The following is a 17,481-nucleotide window of genomic DNA, read 5'->3' as shown; positions in this document are numbered from 1 at the left end:
CCGGACAGTTTGGAATTTAGACGTTAAAGTTTAAAAAAATAAATTTATATTGTACCTACTGAAACAAAAAATTGCTTCGCTGGTTTAAGATGGTCTCTTGGCCAGCTTTAAAATGCTCAAATCCTTTCAACCAGCCAACAAACCAAAGACACACACTTTTCCAGAATATGCATTCCCTGGGAATCAAACCTATGACCTTGGCTACATAAAATATACCCTAAAGTACTTTATATTTTAAGTATGAGAAAAAGTCTATTTAGTGGGAACCTCAGCATGAGTAAGTGTGTCTCTCTGATCAAATAGAGAAGCAACAGGGACCCCTAGTGAGGAATAACCGAATAACCTGTCTCTGTGTGTGGTCTAAGTGGCACAAGCAATGCAAGATGTGAAATATCTTCCCACCTTCCTATTTTTCATGCATTTGATGTTTTTACTTACCATAAAGAAAAGATCATATATCAAAACATTAGTTAATCTGTTGTCAATAATGTTGTCTTGCAAATAAAGCTGAGAACTTTGATATCCACCAAGACAAATGCATCTGCATACATCCCCCCCCCCCCCCTCTTTTTGGTTAAAGGCAAAACTAATTCATTTAAAACGAGGCCTGTTAACTCCTTATCTACCTTTTTGATGATTGCGGAAGCTTTTATTTTTTCTTTGGCAGGCAAAATATTTCCAGCTATTGAGTGCCTGAATGATGAATGCAGCAAGTGAATCCGATGCATTCGGTTTCTTCCCGAATCTAATTGCCAGGCCCAGCTTTTGGGATCGATGTTTTTTGGCCCAGATTTCTGAATGCACTGCATTGTGCGTTTAGAACAAATACCACTGGCACTCTTGTATCTCTCTTGCCTTCTTACCCTCTATTCCTCTATTATGTGCACGCAGGCACACACTAGCATCATCAACCCTAAAAGACCCCAGCACTGATAATCGTGGTATATATTTTTCACACTTAAACATGAAGCCATTAATTATTCATTCAAATATTTATTTCATTTATGCTAAATTTGCATTCTGTATAGTTTGGAGAAACATTGCAAAATCGCAAAGTTGCCTTTAGGGTTGTGAAATTTCACCAATAATTGTTTTGATACAGTTTTAAATTCACAACAATTCAGCATTCGACAAATTCCAAACAGTAGGATATAGTCAAGAAAAGTTAATACATTTCAGTATTTGACCATTTTAATACTTTAACGAACATCCCTGAAAATATCCCAGAAAATCCCTGACAAAAGTCCAAATAATTAAGCAAGTTTAGCCCCTAATACACTTGGACAAACAGTCTCAAATTTCTGTAGTTTTAAAATGTTAGCCTTTCTCCATCACTAGCAAGCTGTGGCAGTTAATATGCAAATTTGTCCCATCAGATCTGTTGTTGTGATAAATTTCCAAGTGTCAGAGTTCAAGAGAATTTATACAAATTAGAGGGGGTTTGCTCTTTGTCAACAATAATAAAAAAATTAAAAAATTAAACTTTTTTTCAAACTCCACACCACAAACCAATCTTTAAACCACTTTTGGGACGCCATTCATCATCTTGGGACACTACGTAATGACTAAGTTAACAAAAAACGCTTTTATTAAGAACTGTTTGTGATGACTACGACGATTTCCTCAAATAGTGAAGGCGGCTGTCACTAGAGGAAGCTCACCTGGCCTTAGAGAGGACAGCAATCAGCAGAAACCGCAATGATCCTCATTAGAACAAAAACACACACACAAACACTGTTGTCACAGACACACACAGCGAACATGAGCCCTGGCGCAGAAAGGCAGCTCCGTGCTTGTTGAACCGTACCGCATATATTAGAATCTCATTAACAGTGGGTGAATTGCAGGGCTCAGAGGGCATGCTAGAAGGCACATCGCTGGGGCGGACAGACCGGCAACACTGTGTTACACACCACAGGCTCTCATAGCGTTCATTAGTAAGTGAAACAAGCCATCGTAAACTCAAACCACACCAGCATCCCAATTACAAAGCCTATATTCCAATTAAGAAAGGAAGCCACACACAATTAAATAATTAGCTGATGCAAATGAACGCCATCATGTAGGCCATCAAACCGATTGTGTTTGCAGTCCACCGTGCAGCACTTTTGGCTCTCCTGTGTCACATAACGAAGGAATCAAAATGAATGTTACAAAATACACTCAGAAGATTTTGCTATGCAAATTAGATGCGGTTCATCACGTAAGCAATGATTGTTTAAACACGTGTTCTCGGCCTTTGAAATAGATGAAATGCAATCGGTCTTTGAAAGGAACGCTTTTCTTTCTCTGCAGAGAAATGAATGTTTTCCTGACTGAGGGCCTCCAGCCCTTTCATGATCTCTTACAACCAGATCAATTACGCTCTTGAAAAGCTGTTGTTTAAACGCGCGTCTCCTCAGGAGATGCAATTTACCACTGAGCATAAATCAATGCCGACGAGAAGGGCTAATTCAAAGCCCTCATTTGATGTCAATTTGGCCCTGACCACAGTCCGTTTATAATGACTGAATGTGCTGGGAGTATATTACCCGGAACGGAGGAGCCACAAAGCGTGTGTAGTCATAACTTCCTGGTCTCTTAGATATCCAAAGCACATTTCCATATTGCGCCTGTCTGGAATCGTTTGTTTACTAGCCTCTTTGGATGAAATATGGGTGTCGCGAGTCATCAATCTGCACACGACCGGAGGTGCGAACGTTTCTTTGAACTGCATCTCGTATTCAGAGAAACGTCGAGTAGGCCTTCTCCGGCATCTCACGAGGGAACGCTCGTCTGAAAGAATCTAAAAAACGCAGCCAAATCCTTTCCCGTATTCAGCACCAATCTGTTACTGGCTCCTCTGAGATCCATAATGATAAAACAGAGTGAGTGGAGACAAGAAGCAGGACATGACCGATAAACTGGCACGCGTCGAAGTGAGGATTTTTCAAACTCACTACAATTTGGAGCAGATTGCAGGTCTTTTGTAAGCATTCTGAAATTGTGAAAGTCCTTGTGTTGCTGTGATGCATTGCACACACAGGCTAGAAGATTAATGTAGAGTGCAGAGGTAAAAGATCAAAGGTTAAAGTGAAGGAGGAAAGATTGAGAGGGGGTCACAACAATGGGAAATGTAAAGTGAAGAAATATTGCCTCTAAAAATTGAAGCTGCATGGTGCCATAATGCTGTAACGTGGGCTATTTATGAGAGACCGAATGAGAACACCTAGTCTGGCAGTTTACCATTTTTGTAGCCAACAGAGACACCACTGAAAACAAAGAAAAAAAACTGCATGACCTAGTGATTCCAAATACAGAACATCATTATGACGCATACAAAAAATGCAGGAACACAGTAAATAACAATCATATTTAAGAGCTGAGCAGATGAGAATGCCAACTTGAAGCCGTAATTCTGAGCTAGAAATGAGTTGGGGTCATGTCAATTAAAGATTTAACGAAGCAAAATTGTTATTGATTATAATTAGTGTGACATCTTGACATTACAATTTAGGCATTCAGTGTTCTGTTAATCACTATTGATTTTGCTGGTTTATGAGGAGACAGATTAACTAAACTACATTTCCACTAATTCTCTGGAGCTGAGATTTCCAAACTGTTTATTCGCACGCAAGCAGCTCATGATCCAGTGTTTTCAGTGTCTCGGAGCGGCTCAGTTCACAAAAAAACTGCAGCGAACTCCATCTCTGCGTGTACTGTCAGTTTACTGTGTGTTTGGGAAAGCGATGTGCACTCGGCTCACTTTATTTACACATTTTAAATAAATAAACAATAAAGCTTGATGATTTGAAATGTTAAAAGCTTGAGGGTTTGAACGTGAAGATTTTAAGGCATATTAGTATTATTACTTGTAGCATAAAATAAATTGCATTATTTTTTCAAATATTCATTTTTACAATTTCAGTGTACAACAACAGTACATTTTTGTCCATTTTTATAATTAGACTTAAAACTAATATTATTATTATTAGATATTCTAAAATCACAAGTGTGAATGAGACACTATCACAACTAAAAAGAGGTTTGAATCCACTAATGTGTTGTTAAATAATTGAAACATTTACTTGAAGTACCCCCTGGATTAATATTTGATGTCTACAGGGTTTGGATGACAAAAGGGTTTGGATACCTCTGCTTTGGGGCAGAATGAAAAAAGGCACGGATAAAGCATTTAATGTGCACCTAATATATGAATATTTTACTCTTCATTATATTTAATTAAAGCCAAAAAAGAAAAAGAAATATAAATGCATTTTACTCTAACCAAAATCACTTGAACGCACTTAAACTTGTCATTAAACCCTTGAGATCTGACTTTGGGTGGGACTATCCAGCATTATGCCGTCAAAGTAAAACCAAGCAAGCAACCAAATGCCCTGGTTAGTATAAAAATCATGCCTCCAATTAGTAATAAGAATTATTATATACTTCTATCATAGTTTCATCTGGGAGTCTGCAAACACTATCCCATCCGGTTCCACTTCAGAGTTTTTCCCCTCTGTGTCAATTTATCAAACATAATCTGAATAAAACATTCTGTTAGGCTTTTAGGTCTAATTCTGCCAAAAAGTAAGCCGATCAACAAACAAGACCCCTGAGCCGAGTGCCAATCACTGAAATAATGATAATGCGAATAATAAACAAGAAATAATAACAATAATGACACACTTCCCATGAATCTGCGGTTAGTGGGGAGTGTCAGTGAAGCGTGATTCAAGCAAACATCTCACTTGCCAGTAGATTACCCTAGAGAAAACATCCCACCTGCAGAAACCGAGAGCGAGAGGGGATAGGAAGGTAGATGGATTTATTAGGAAGAGTGTAAATATTAATTTTGATCTCGTCTCATGGTGCGCAAGGACTTAATTACCCTCATTTGCATATAATTGCGTCCCGTGGGATGGCCCGCAAGGCATGACTCACAGAGCGAGACGTTGTTTTGGTCGTTGTGGTGATGAACGTCGCTCATCAGTCTGGCTAAAACCTTTCGGTGTGATGAGGCATGTGTGGAGGAGTCCGACTGAGCATGCTCAGTACACACCCATGAATTTCAATGAAGACCGGCCCGTTCACCTTCGGTCCCGTGGAAGCTCCAGCGTGACACGTGCTGATTAGCAGAGCTCTGTAAAGTGAGATTGAATTATGTAAATAGAGTGATTTATAATACATCCAATCTGACTGGGCCATCTTGCAATCAAGCCTGCAATTCACTGTTTTACTTATTTACATGCCTCTTATTCACCCGCCGGCTTGTTTATGTGGATGTGTAAATCAATTCAGGAGCGTCGCGCAGATCTATATCTGTTTGTTCGTTTACTTCGGAATATAAACATTTACTTTCCTCAGTCGTTGTACGTGCTCGCACAAAGCGCACAGGACTATTCCTCAATGGCACATGGAGCATTCATGCATTCAGAGAGAAGAACGGAGAATGTTAAACAAGCCTTCAATCACCTGACACACATACACAGTAAAATCAATGGGGCTCGGTTTACAAAACGTCTCCAAAAAAGGCTTCCGCCGCCCGAATCCCATGAAAACACCTTCTCGACACGAGGACTTTGGCCGATGGAGCTGTTTAGCTAATGAGCCGAATTTAACACTCGGTAATAATGAAACTCAAGAGTGAAGAACAAAACACATTGAGGCCTAATCCAGAAACAGCCTTCACACATTTATTCGCAGCACACAAAGATCCATTAGTGGGTGCCAGGAATGTTATATGACTGTTGGATGACCAGAAGGAATTGTGCTCACAAACGAAGGGAGAATAATTGTGCTAATGAACAGAAAGGAGGGATGAGACACAGACGAGTGTGTGGCAGATGGCTACGACGAGCTGCAATTAGAGAATGAAGGACTGACTCTGTGTGCTCATGAAAGCTAAATATCGCTGTATCTGAACAGGTTCAGACAGAATTTACATACAGATGATTGTATATAAGCGGACACGCACACACGTAATCATACTCACGCTAGGCCTCGGGATGCAAAAGCTACAGCTCATTTATGTGGCAACTTGTGCATTTGCATGCAAACAGATCACCCATCTCTCATCACAGAGAAACAAACGTCACTGAAACTGTCAGAAAATGCTTTAAAACATCTGAGATGTGGGGTCTCGGTCTGTTCAGCATGCATGGAGGCTTTTTGAATTTGGATTAAGGTGAAACAGCGCTCCAGAGTCAGGCAGGTACCCTGTAATATGTTTTTTGCAGCTCAGAGGCACAGTGTTCAATTTTTTTGACCAATGCATGAAGTCAAAAAGAAATCATGTTCAACTGTCTCTAGTGTATGACAGAATAATATTTGATGGGGTGTTACATGGCCAGGAAAATCTGTTGCATGCAGAGCATGGCTGCTGGGTGACAAATCAGTACTTTACTTTTTTGTCGACAGTGTGACAGGCAAGTTTTTAAAAAAAGAAGTCTCTTATGCTCACCAAGGCAACATTTATTTGATCAAAAATACAGTAAAAACGGTGATACTAATATAATTACAACTTAAAATAACGGTTTTCTATTTTAGTATATTTTTGAAATATCATCATTATCATTAGCAACCATTATAGCATTATAACAGATTTCAGTGTTACAAGATCCTTCAGAAATCATGATTCTTGGTGCTCAAGAAACATATTTTGTTATTATTACATTATTGTTATTATTTTTTCAGGATTATTTGATGACTAGAAAGTTCAAAAGCATTTATTTGAAATTGAATCATGTTTGATCAATTGAATGCACCCTTGCTGAACAAAAGCATTAATTTCTTTCAAACAATTACATCTTTCTGACTCCAAACCTTTGAATGGTAGTGTACACTGACCTGCTTTGAAAATAAAATAACTAACCAATAAAATTATCAGTATAAAATTATATATCAGAGCTCTTCAACAACTTTATTTGGTGGATTATTTAAATAGAAATTTAATAACCCATTGTCCTGGTTAAGGTTGGGCTGTTTTCAAACTTAAACATGAAAAAAAATCCATATTGTTGATGATAATATCATCCTAAATATTGGCCAAGTTAAAAATGACTATATAGCCTAATGTTGAATTGTTTACGGATGGAAAAGGAAAAATCTAATCTTACTCATTCTATCCCTCTTTCTCTCTCTTTCTTGTAATTATCTTATTGAGTGAAAGGAATGAGCTTATATTTTGGTAACACTTTATTTCGATAGTCCACTTTAAACATTCTACTAACAGTAAGTAACTTTGCGACTCCATGTCAACTAGCAGTCATTAGAGTATTAGTAGACTGTCTGCTTAATATCTTTTAACACTTAATTTTGATGGGTCCACAACATAAAACATACTAAGTATGAGAAACTTTGCAAGCATGTCAACTTCTTCTAACCCTAAACCTACCCTGCTGAGAGTTAGTAGACATGTAGTTGCAAATTAATGAGAATTAGTTGACATGTAGTTGACATGTAGTTACAAAGTTAATTATAGTTACTAGAATGTCTAAAGTGGACTATCGAAATAAAGTGTGACCTATATTTGTCCTGTAGCCTATATCTAGCCTATTTAGACTTTGTGGGGATAAACCTTTAAATATGGATGAGTGCTGTTCTTGTTGACATGCGACTTCATGTCGTGGTAATTCAGATCAAAAGCACAATTGCGAGGGTGATCTTGATTTTAAATAAAAGGTTCAAATTAAGCAGCTTACATTGTAAACTCAACATTACCAGTTAGCTTGTTAATTTTGCCCAGCTAACGAAGTCACTTCCAAACAAATCTGATTGGTGCGCAAGTCCCATCAAACACACAGTAGCGGTTCCTGAATAAATCATTGTTTAGTTCCTGAATGAATCGTTGTGTCTGAACCAATAGGATTGTTGATCAGTATTTTTAACGAGTCGACTGAATAATTCAATCAATGATTTATTTATAAAGAACACTCATCGTAATCTACCTGTGCATCTATGTAACCTGCAGAAAGAGTAACTAATGCACAAACTGACAGCATGTCAAATCCATATTTAGTAGGCTATAATATTAGCCACATTTAATAATAATATTAATGTATGTATAATATTAATGAATATATAGCCTATTATTGTTGGCTCTGTGAACAATTGTTAATGTGTTTCTAGTGTTAGTTACTTTACTTTCAATAAATGTAAATATTTGCAGCTTGAATATAGCTTAATAGTATACTTGCTCATAAAGTTTTGATGGGCCTCACAAAGAGTCGGGCCCCTTACATACCAGAGAAGCGAGGCATCAGGTAGGACTGGCTGGGGAGCAGAATCCTAAGCTCTTTAATTAAAGCTGATGAGGGGTTTGCACTCAACAAGCCACAAGTTTCACCCCACACCCGCCCTGAACACCTCTCCACACAACCATTAACACCTCCAGCAACCCTCCTCTCCCCCACACCTACAATTCAAATCAGCGAAGAAGATGTGTGCCAGGTCTTCAGGCAGAACAAAAGAAGGAAAGCACCAGGCCCAGACGGTGTGTCACCAGCCTGTCTGAAAATCTGTGCTGACCAGCTGGCCCTCATCTTCACACAGATCTTCAACAGATCACTGGAGCTGTGTGAAGTCCCCTCATGCTTAAAACGCTCCACCATCATCCCCGTCCCAAAGAAACCCAAAATTACTGGACTTAATGACTACAGACCTGTGGCCCTAACGTCTGTAGCCATGAAATCATTTGAAAGACTGGTTTTGGCTTATCTGAAGGACATCACTTGTCCCTTACTGTACGCCCTACAGTTTGCCTACAGAGCAAACAGGTCTGTGGATGATGCCATCAACATGGGACTGCACTTCATCCTGCAGCATCTGGACAGACCAGGGACTTATGTGAGGATCCTGTTTGTGGACTTCAGCTCAGCTTTTGTGCACCATCATCACGGAAACCCTTCAGAATAAACTAACCCAGCTCTCCGTCCCCACCTCCGTCTGTCAGTGGATCAACAGCTTCCTGACAGACAGGCAGCAGTTAGTAAAGCTTGGTAAATTCACATCCAGCACTCGAACCATCAGCACTGGAGCTCCTCAGGGCTGCGTACTCTCCCCACTGCTCTTCTTCCTCTACACCAACGACTGCACTTCTAAAGACCCCTCTGTTAGGCTCCTGAAGTTTGCAGACGACACCACACTGATCGGCCACTGCAGTGGAGGCATTCAGATTCCTGGGCACCAACATCTCCCAGGACCTGAAGTGGGATATTCACATAGACTCCATTGTCAGGAAGGCCCAGCAGAGGTTGTACTTTCTTCGCCAGCTGAGGAAGTTCAACCTGCCACAGCAGCTGCTGAAACAGTTCTACTCTGCCATCATTGAATCCATCCTCTGCACTTCAATAACTGTCTGGTTCAGCTCAGCTACCAAATCTGACCTCAGAAGACAACGGAGGGTAGTCCGGACTGCTGAGCGAATCATTGGTACAACCCTCCCCACTCTCCAAGAACTGTACTTATCCAGAGTGAGCAAAAGGGCTGGTAAAATCACTCTGGACCCCTCACACCCAGCACACCCCCTCTTTGAACTGTTACCGTCTGGTCGATGCTACAGAGCTCTGTGCACCAGAACGACCAGACACAGGAACAGTTTCTTCCTTCAGGCAATCCATCTCATGAACACTCAAAAATAAACGTGGAACACACAACTATAATACACTATCCATTCACCATACTCACTTATGTTATTTTTATTTTCTCATTTCTAATTTGCACATACTTGACCTGTACATACATAGTTGTCTATATTATATATTGTGTTTTTGCTGCTTTGTACATTGCCTTTTTGGATATTTGTATATTATTCTTTTATTATCTGTGTCTTGTCCTGTTGCTGTCTTTCTGTTGCACTGTGGAGCTTCTGTCAATACAACAAATTCCTTGTATGGCCAATAAAGCTCATTCTGATTCTGATTCTGAAGTTTCTGCCACTGAGCCATTTACTGGAGTCACAACGAACTGGAGAGGAAAGCTAAAGAGGTGTCATCTCCCAGATGCTTTGCTCATCATAGAGGAAGAAGGGTGGAAGGAGTAAAAAGAGAGAGAGAGAGAGAGAAAGAGCGTAAGAAAGCAGAGGGTGGGCGATGGATGACATTTTGTGAGATGGAACAAGATGGCGAGAACAACAACGAGAAGAGAGACGGAGAGCGACTGAGAGAGGAAGAGGAGAGTTAATAAACTTCTGTTTATTAACACTACCACATCAGCTGGCGCAGTTGATGCCATCTGGTGTAATGGCCTGGGTGCCATGCGCCCGCAGGCAGATGGCACCCGTTTTACCGATCATTATTACACCATCAGCATGTGCGTGTGGCAGACAGGTACGGCCCACAAAACCAGGCATGGCAATATTTTCTAAATGTTTTTGAAAGAAGTCACTTACGCTCACCAAGGCTGGATTTATTTGATGAAAAATACAGTAAAACAGTAGTATTGTGAAATATTATTACAGTTCGAACGATTTGTTAGGCCTATCTAATTTAACATGTTTGAAAATGTAATGTATTCCTGTGATGGCAAAGTTGAATTTTCAGCAACCGTTCCCACTTCAGTGTCACATGATGCTTTGGAAATCCTTCATTTTTTTTAATATGCGGACTTGGTGCTCAAGTACAGAGCCCTGCACATGATATGCTAGGAAAAAGTCAATTGTGTGCACAATTTAGTAAACTGATAGAACAAATTAGTACGATTTACTTTTTTTTCATGCATGTCAAGTGCGGTGCTCCATCAGAAACATTTCTTATTATTATCAATGTTGAAAACAGTTTTTGCTGCTTTTTGTGGAAACATAAACTTTAAAAGCACCGCCATTCAAATGTTTGGGGTAACTAAGAAAAAAAATACATAAAGTAAAAGAAAAAGAAATATAAGTAATACTCTTTTGCTACAAGGATGCAAAGACGTGTATAATGTTATACATGAGTATATAATGAGTGTATAATGAGATAAAAAAAAAAAAAAAAAAAGATTGTAGAAATTTCTATTAACCAAAAAACCCTGAAAAAAATTATCACGGTTTCCACAAAAATAGCAAGCAGAAAAAAACAGTTTTCAACACTAATAATAATAAGAAACATTATTAATAATTGACCACCAATAATAATTTATCATAATTGAGCACAAGGATCAAGTGACATTGAAAACGTAAAGTAATGGCGTGATAAAGTAATGACTACTCAAAATTAGGAATCAATTAAATATTAATTTTTATACTACATTAAATGATATAACAGTTCTTTAAAATCCGCTTATGACAAGATTTTTCTTCAGTGTTTAGATTACATTTTCTCCTCACTAAGCTAATGAACGTGAGTTCTCTGATGCTCTATTCATTTTTTTTGTGTGTTTGCTAAAGTGTCCCTCCTCCATACAGCTCTCCCGTCACAGATTGCTGTCTAATCCAGGTAATAGCCATTAAGCTGCCTTGTCTGAACAAAAATAAGCTTCACTCCACAAGCCAAATGTGCCAGAGACATTTCTGGATGCAACAACACCCAGAGGAATCTCTAAACCCTCCAGACACACCCAGGTCCTCACAGGCTGGGGAAACGTTTTCGTTTTGGCTGTCAGTTGTTGGACACACATACAGTAAGTGGCAGGTTGTCATGAATATTCAGTATACAGTGTTTCCTGCATGTCTATGAGAACAAGACCGAATATGGCTTGGATTCCCAATGGGATAGTAAAGATCCTCTCTGAAGGGTCCGTACAGGTGGCCATTTTGGTAGATAGACTTTTCCTGTTTACACTAGGCATAAAAAATCCTCCTTGTGTATTTGTAAAGCCATCTGATTGGTTTAAACCACATAAAATGCTGTTGTAAACAATCTTATAGAAATCAGACTGCTGAAGCCACCCTCCGGGGCAATGGCTATCAAATAACTCAAAATACACTTTTATATTTAGTTTAAACAAGATTAAACAGTCCACAGGGGCATATTAAACTTATACACATAAACTTACATTGTAGACAAAAGCCTTTTTTCGGGTCTTGGGGAATCTTGATCTTTTTAAATTAAAAAAGTACTATGAATTATACTTTAGAACACAAACTCTGCCTGATGAAACAGACCAAGCTGCAAAAATCATTCTAAACATCAAAACGCAACCTTGTTGACATGATTGGATGTTAATTAGCTTTAATAAGATAAATAGCTAGCTTTTCCCAGATTTATTTTTTAATCTGCTTTGAGTGTGAAGTATATATTTGGCACTAAACGGAATAGCAAGTGTGTTTTCCAAATTTGTGCTTTCATAAAGGCAACCTATGTCCCTGTATAAAAAGTATTTTACATATATTCCAAATATCTTTAACATTTACATTTATGTATTCATTCCATAACAACTTGCAATGCATTCAAGGTATTTATTTAATGCAGTTCATGCATTCCCTGGGAATCAAACCAATGACCTTGGGCGTTCCTAGTGCCAAGCTCTACTAATTGAGCTACAGGAATATCTAACATTTAAAGAGAGTTCCATATCTACTGTATATCTATAATTTTGTTACTGTCTGTTGTGCAGAATGTCCTCTTCCAGTTGTATTTCACCTGGAAACACACATGCAAGCAGACCACATGCCTGAGATGTTTTTCTTGCTCTCTTGCTCTGAGCGTAATTTAGTTCACAGTCTATCGTGAATCAGTCGATTTCTCTCAGCTTCAGCCAATTTACTCTGAACAACAAGCATGCCAGCACTGCGCTGATCTACATGAGACCTTCACAGAAAAGACCTAACCAAACCTCAGCACCACCAAACACACCAACGCTGGTATTTTTAGACCAATTAAAACGTTTCTCACAGTAATGCACCTGAAGGACAGTGACAGACATGTCCGAGAAGATTCATCCGGCAATGAACTGGTTATTAGAGAGATAGGGTTGTAAATAGAATTAGGTGTTATGTTTCCCAGTTTGGAAATATTGACATTGGTTCTGCTGGGTTTGTTATAGTGGAAGCACTGGGTGAAGACACCAGGCGTATTCATTAACTCTGACAGTATTGAGTTTCCCCACAGACTACTGAGCAAGGTCGTCGCAATAGAGAGGATTATATATCATATACCACAAGACTGATGCCACAGTAACAGAGTAAATTGTAAAACTGCTACCGCAGTCAGTGTACTTCCATAATTAAAGTGCTCTATTTTCACGCACTAATTTTGTACTCAATATACTAAAAATTATTCTTTAGTGCTTCTTAAGAACACCTAAGTGCACTCAACTGTGCTGTTTTGGGACTTCTTGAATATGAACTAAAATGTGCTTTTAAGATACTTTCTCTATATTAAAAAAATTATTTACTTACCACTTGTAGTACTTGAACCCATCTTTCATACACCGGTGGGTTCAAGTGTACTGCAAGTGGTAACTAAATAACATAAATATAATAATGAAAAAGCTGTTCCTTTTTACTGCATAAAATCTAAACTGTGTTTCTGGGTCAAAGTGACACAAAATGATGTTATTGAAAACTTCCTTACTGAAAGATCTGCATCAGGAATCACAATGCTAGTTCATCTAGAGGATGTGGACTGCCGTGTTGTTCAACTAGAAAAAAAGCTGGTGAGGTTGGTGGACCATGTTTCCGATGGAGCTGGTTGCATGGTTGAATTCTGGTAGGAATGCCAGCACACCAGCATCCAAAACACAACATATGCTATAGTGTCCAGCAATGCTGTCTTTTCACAACAGGCTCGGGTTCAGCAGCAGAACTACGCTACTCACTCCTGAGGCTTTTTGGCCCTCAAGTGTGCATCTTTATGAACCCAGTGCAGCAGTAGCAATTTCCAAACCATTCTTTTCCTTTGTAGGCCTCATCAGTAGATTTCAAGTACTCCATCATCGGCTCCAAACTAGTATATTCCTCTAACTTACAGTATATTATAGCATCATCATAGAAACTATGAAAAAGTGGCCATGGTTCCCTTTCAAACTGAAGCCAATTTATACTGTGGAGAAAAACAGCTCTCTCTCTAGTTAACTGTGTAAATAAATAAATAAAATTTTCAGAAAATTGACTCACCCTCAGTTTGTTTCTTCATCAGCAGATTTGAGGAAATTTAGCATTGTATCTCTCACTCATCAATGCATCCTTTGCAGTGAATGGGTGCCGTCAGAATGAGAGTCCAAACATCTCCTAAAAACATCACAATAATCCACTTTTGCTTTTAACCCTTAATCCATAAAACTGCTTTCTCTAGAGAAACTTTCACTGAAAATGACCAAATGGTAAATTTATTTAATGAAACCCATACAACAAAAGTAAAGTCAAAGTTAAAGTTTAAACAGAAAGCCACCTAGGAGTGAATACACAGTCAGTTGTTTTTAAAATACACAATTTACATCTATGCATTACAGTTGCACAAAATGTATAGTATAGCCTACATTCATACATTTATTTTTATGCTGCAATTTAGTGTCTGCTATCTCAACCTCACAACAGCACATCCTTCGGTGTTGGTATACATTGTGTCGCATTCACCTGCTTTACATCTTTGGTTAAAATTGCTCTGCATGCACTCAAACACGTACAGTATAAACACTCAAAACCTCATGACCAGCGTGAGTAGGCACAGAACATTATGAATGTTATCTTTCTAATCCAGACAGGGTTTAGAGAACTGCAACACCTCAGCAACGCTTCCAGTAACACCCCTGCTGGCTGGCAAACAAAGGAAATCTCAACGCATGAGGATAAAACATTCAAACGCTACAGATGATGTTGTGAACAGGCTCCAAAGTCACTGAGCTATGACATCCGCTGGGCTGGCACATGCTTCAAGTAGCATGTCATTTTTAGAAATATGATGCTTTTCTTTATTTTTGATGGCCGCTTCTGGAAATGAGAACAACAGACGAACGTTTCAGTTTTGGATGCTAAACTAGAATAGCAAATCGATGAATTGTTTGACTTGCTGACTTTATAACCATAGGCGATTGATTGCTCAGGGCATTTATGAATAAATCTACAGTTTAGGGTTATGCTACGCATACAAATGCAACTGGTGCAATCTAGCAATCCTTGTAGTGTAGTGAAAATTAACTTTAGTACTATACTGTACACTGTAAAAAAAAATCTCGTAAAAAATGGTCAAATCCCTGGCAGCATCAGCTCCCAAACAAAAACTGGAAAATGAAAGGAAAATATCTTAAACAAAAAAGATACATATTTTAATTAAACATTGAAACAAGGACAAATCTGTAAAATAACAGTGTTTTTAATGAACATTTCTGTAAAATTATTGTTTTTGCACTTTACTTCAATTAAGATATTTTACAGTTTATGTTTGGCAGCCGTAGCTGCCAGTGATTTGACCTTTTATTTTTTATGAAAGTAAATTTACTCTTTTGAAGGAATAAGGAGCTCTGGAGCAAATTATATTTAAATACTTTCTCATTTGTTTCTCAAGGTTTATGAACTATCACAAAGTTTCTTGTGTGAACACAACGTTTTTTGGGGCAATGCAAAAGTGTATGCAAAGTTTCTCAGGGAACACAAAAATTTTATGCACAAAGTTTCTTGTGGGAACGCAAACGTTTATGTGTGAAAGTTTTATGAGCAATCACAAAGTTTCTTTGGGGAACACAAAAAGTTTTAGGAGTTATTTAGGGGAACAAAGTTTTTAAGGGTAACAGAAAAGCATTGAAATATATATTTTTTCTCCTATATAAATTTTTCCCATCACCATGCCCTCCAATATAACATGTACCAATAAAACATATTCTGTAGCTCCAACCGTAAAGTATGGCACTAGCAATACCAAGGGTATAGGTTCAGTTCCCAATGAATGCATATAATGATTAAAATGTATTTCCTACCATAAAACAATCTAATTTGCATTGGATAAAAGTGTTTCCCAAATGCATAAATGTTATTGTAGTTACAAAATCAATATATGTGTCTGGTTGTCTGGGAAAGTGTAGGTTAGCAGGAGATTTGTGTTTGTGTACATTCCGTGCTTACAGATGGTTTCATATATATGTGTATGTATATTAATATCCGTAGGTTTGTGGCCTCAGCAGCTTTGGCTCGACCACACCTGGGTCTGTCAGAGAGGATTACACTGCTGCCAGCAACATCACCAATGCAAAGCGGATTTAGGAATGATTTCCCAACTCCACCAGCACACAGTGGCTTAATTTATTTGAGCTTTTCCACCAAACTGAATGAATACATAGATAACATTAATCAGACACTGAAAGCCAAAGGCCATTAATGTAGAAAATGGTAAAACTGCTGAAATCAAATATATAGTTACAAACAGTAAGTGATTTGACCATTTTTATTCAACATGAAATCAAAATTCACTTTATTAATACACATTTCTGGTCTTAGTAAACTTGATTTTTTACTACAGTTTTTCCCCAACTGTTAACATGGTAATTTTAATCCATTATTTATTTATATAACTCATTAACAAGAATATTAAATGAATAGTTTACTCAACAATGAAAATTTGCTGAAAATGTGCTCACCCTTAAACCATCCAAGATGTAGATGTGTTTGTTTCTTCATCGAAACAGATTTAAAGAAATTTGCCATTTGCTCACCAATGGATCCTCTGCAGTGAATGGGTGCCGTCAGAATGTCCAAACAGCTGAGAAAAACATCACAATAATCCACAAGTGAAAAGCTGCACGTTTGTAAAAAAAAAATAAAAATCTATCGTTAAGGTGTTCTAACTTTAAACCATCACTTCTGGCCAAAAGTCCATAATCCATAACAACACCTCCTCTGGTGAAAAAGTCCATCCCCTGTTCTCTTATCAAACTAAAACCAACCAACATATTTGTTTAGAACTCTTTTGGACAGTATGGTCCTTGATCTGTCCCTGATTCAGATGAGACAACTTTTACACTGGAGAAAGAAGTATTATGGATAGAGGAATCGTATTTTAGTTGAAGGCAATGGTGTGAAGTTAAAAATGTCTTGATGTATTTATTCATTACAAACGAGCAACTTGTGGATTGCTTATATGTAGATTATTATGATGTTTTCATCAGCTGTTTGGATTCTTATTCTGATGGCACCCATTCACTGCAGAGGATCCATTGGTGAGATCCTCATGTACATCAACTCATCTACATCTTGAATGGCCTGAGGGCGAGTACATTTTTAGCAAATTTTCATTTTCCTTTAAAATGCTCTCAATAAGGCAAAACAACATACTGTAGAATTGTATAAATACAACAGCTAAGGCACAGTTTTATTCACATTTCTCCAGTGCTTCTGCAGGATTCCTGCTTTTTGACCCTTTCCATGAGCGCTCTTAAATAAGGCCAGGTGAGAGGGAGAGTGAAAATGAAGCATGTCGGGCAGCTCTCAGTGGGTTTTTGAAAAGACTATAATGGCTACCATTACATATTGTGAGCATTTTAAATGGTACTTCTGAGTGGCCCTTGATGTGGCCTGAGTGGTAATGACGTGGCTTTTAAAATGACTTTTATTTTAAATTTGCCATACGTTTCGACATCATCTCAATATAT

This window comes from Barbus barbus (assembly GCF_936440315.1).
Source record: "Barbus barbus genome assembly, chromosome: 6".
In the NCBI taxonomy this organism is placed as follows: domain Eukaryota; kingdom Metazoa; phylum Chordata; class Actinopteri; order Cypriniformes; family Cyprinidae; genus Barbus; species Barbus barbus.
This window is presented reverse-complemented; position numbering follows the sequence as displayed.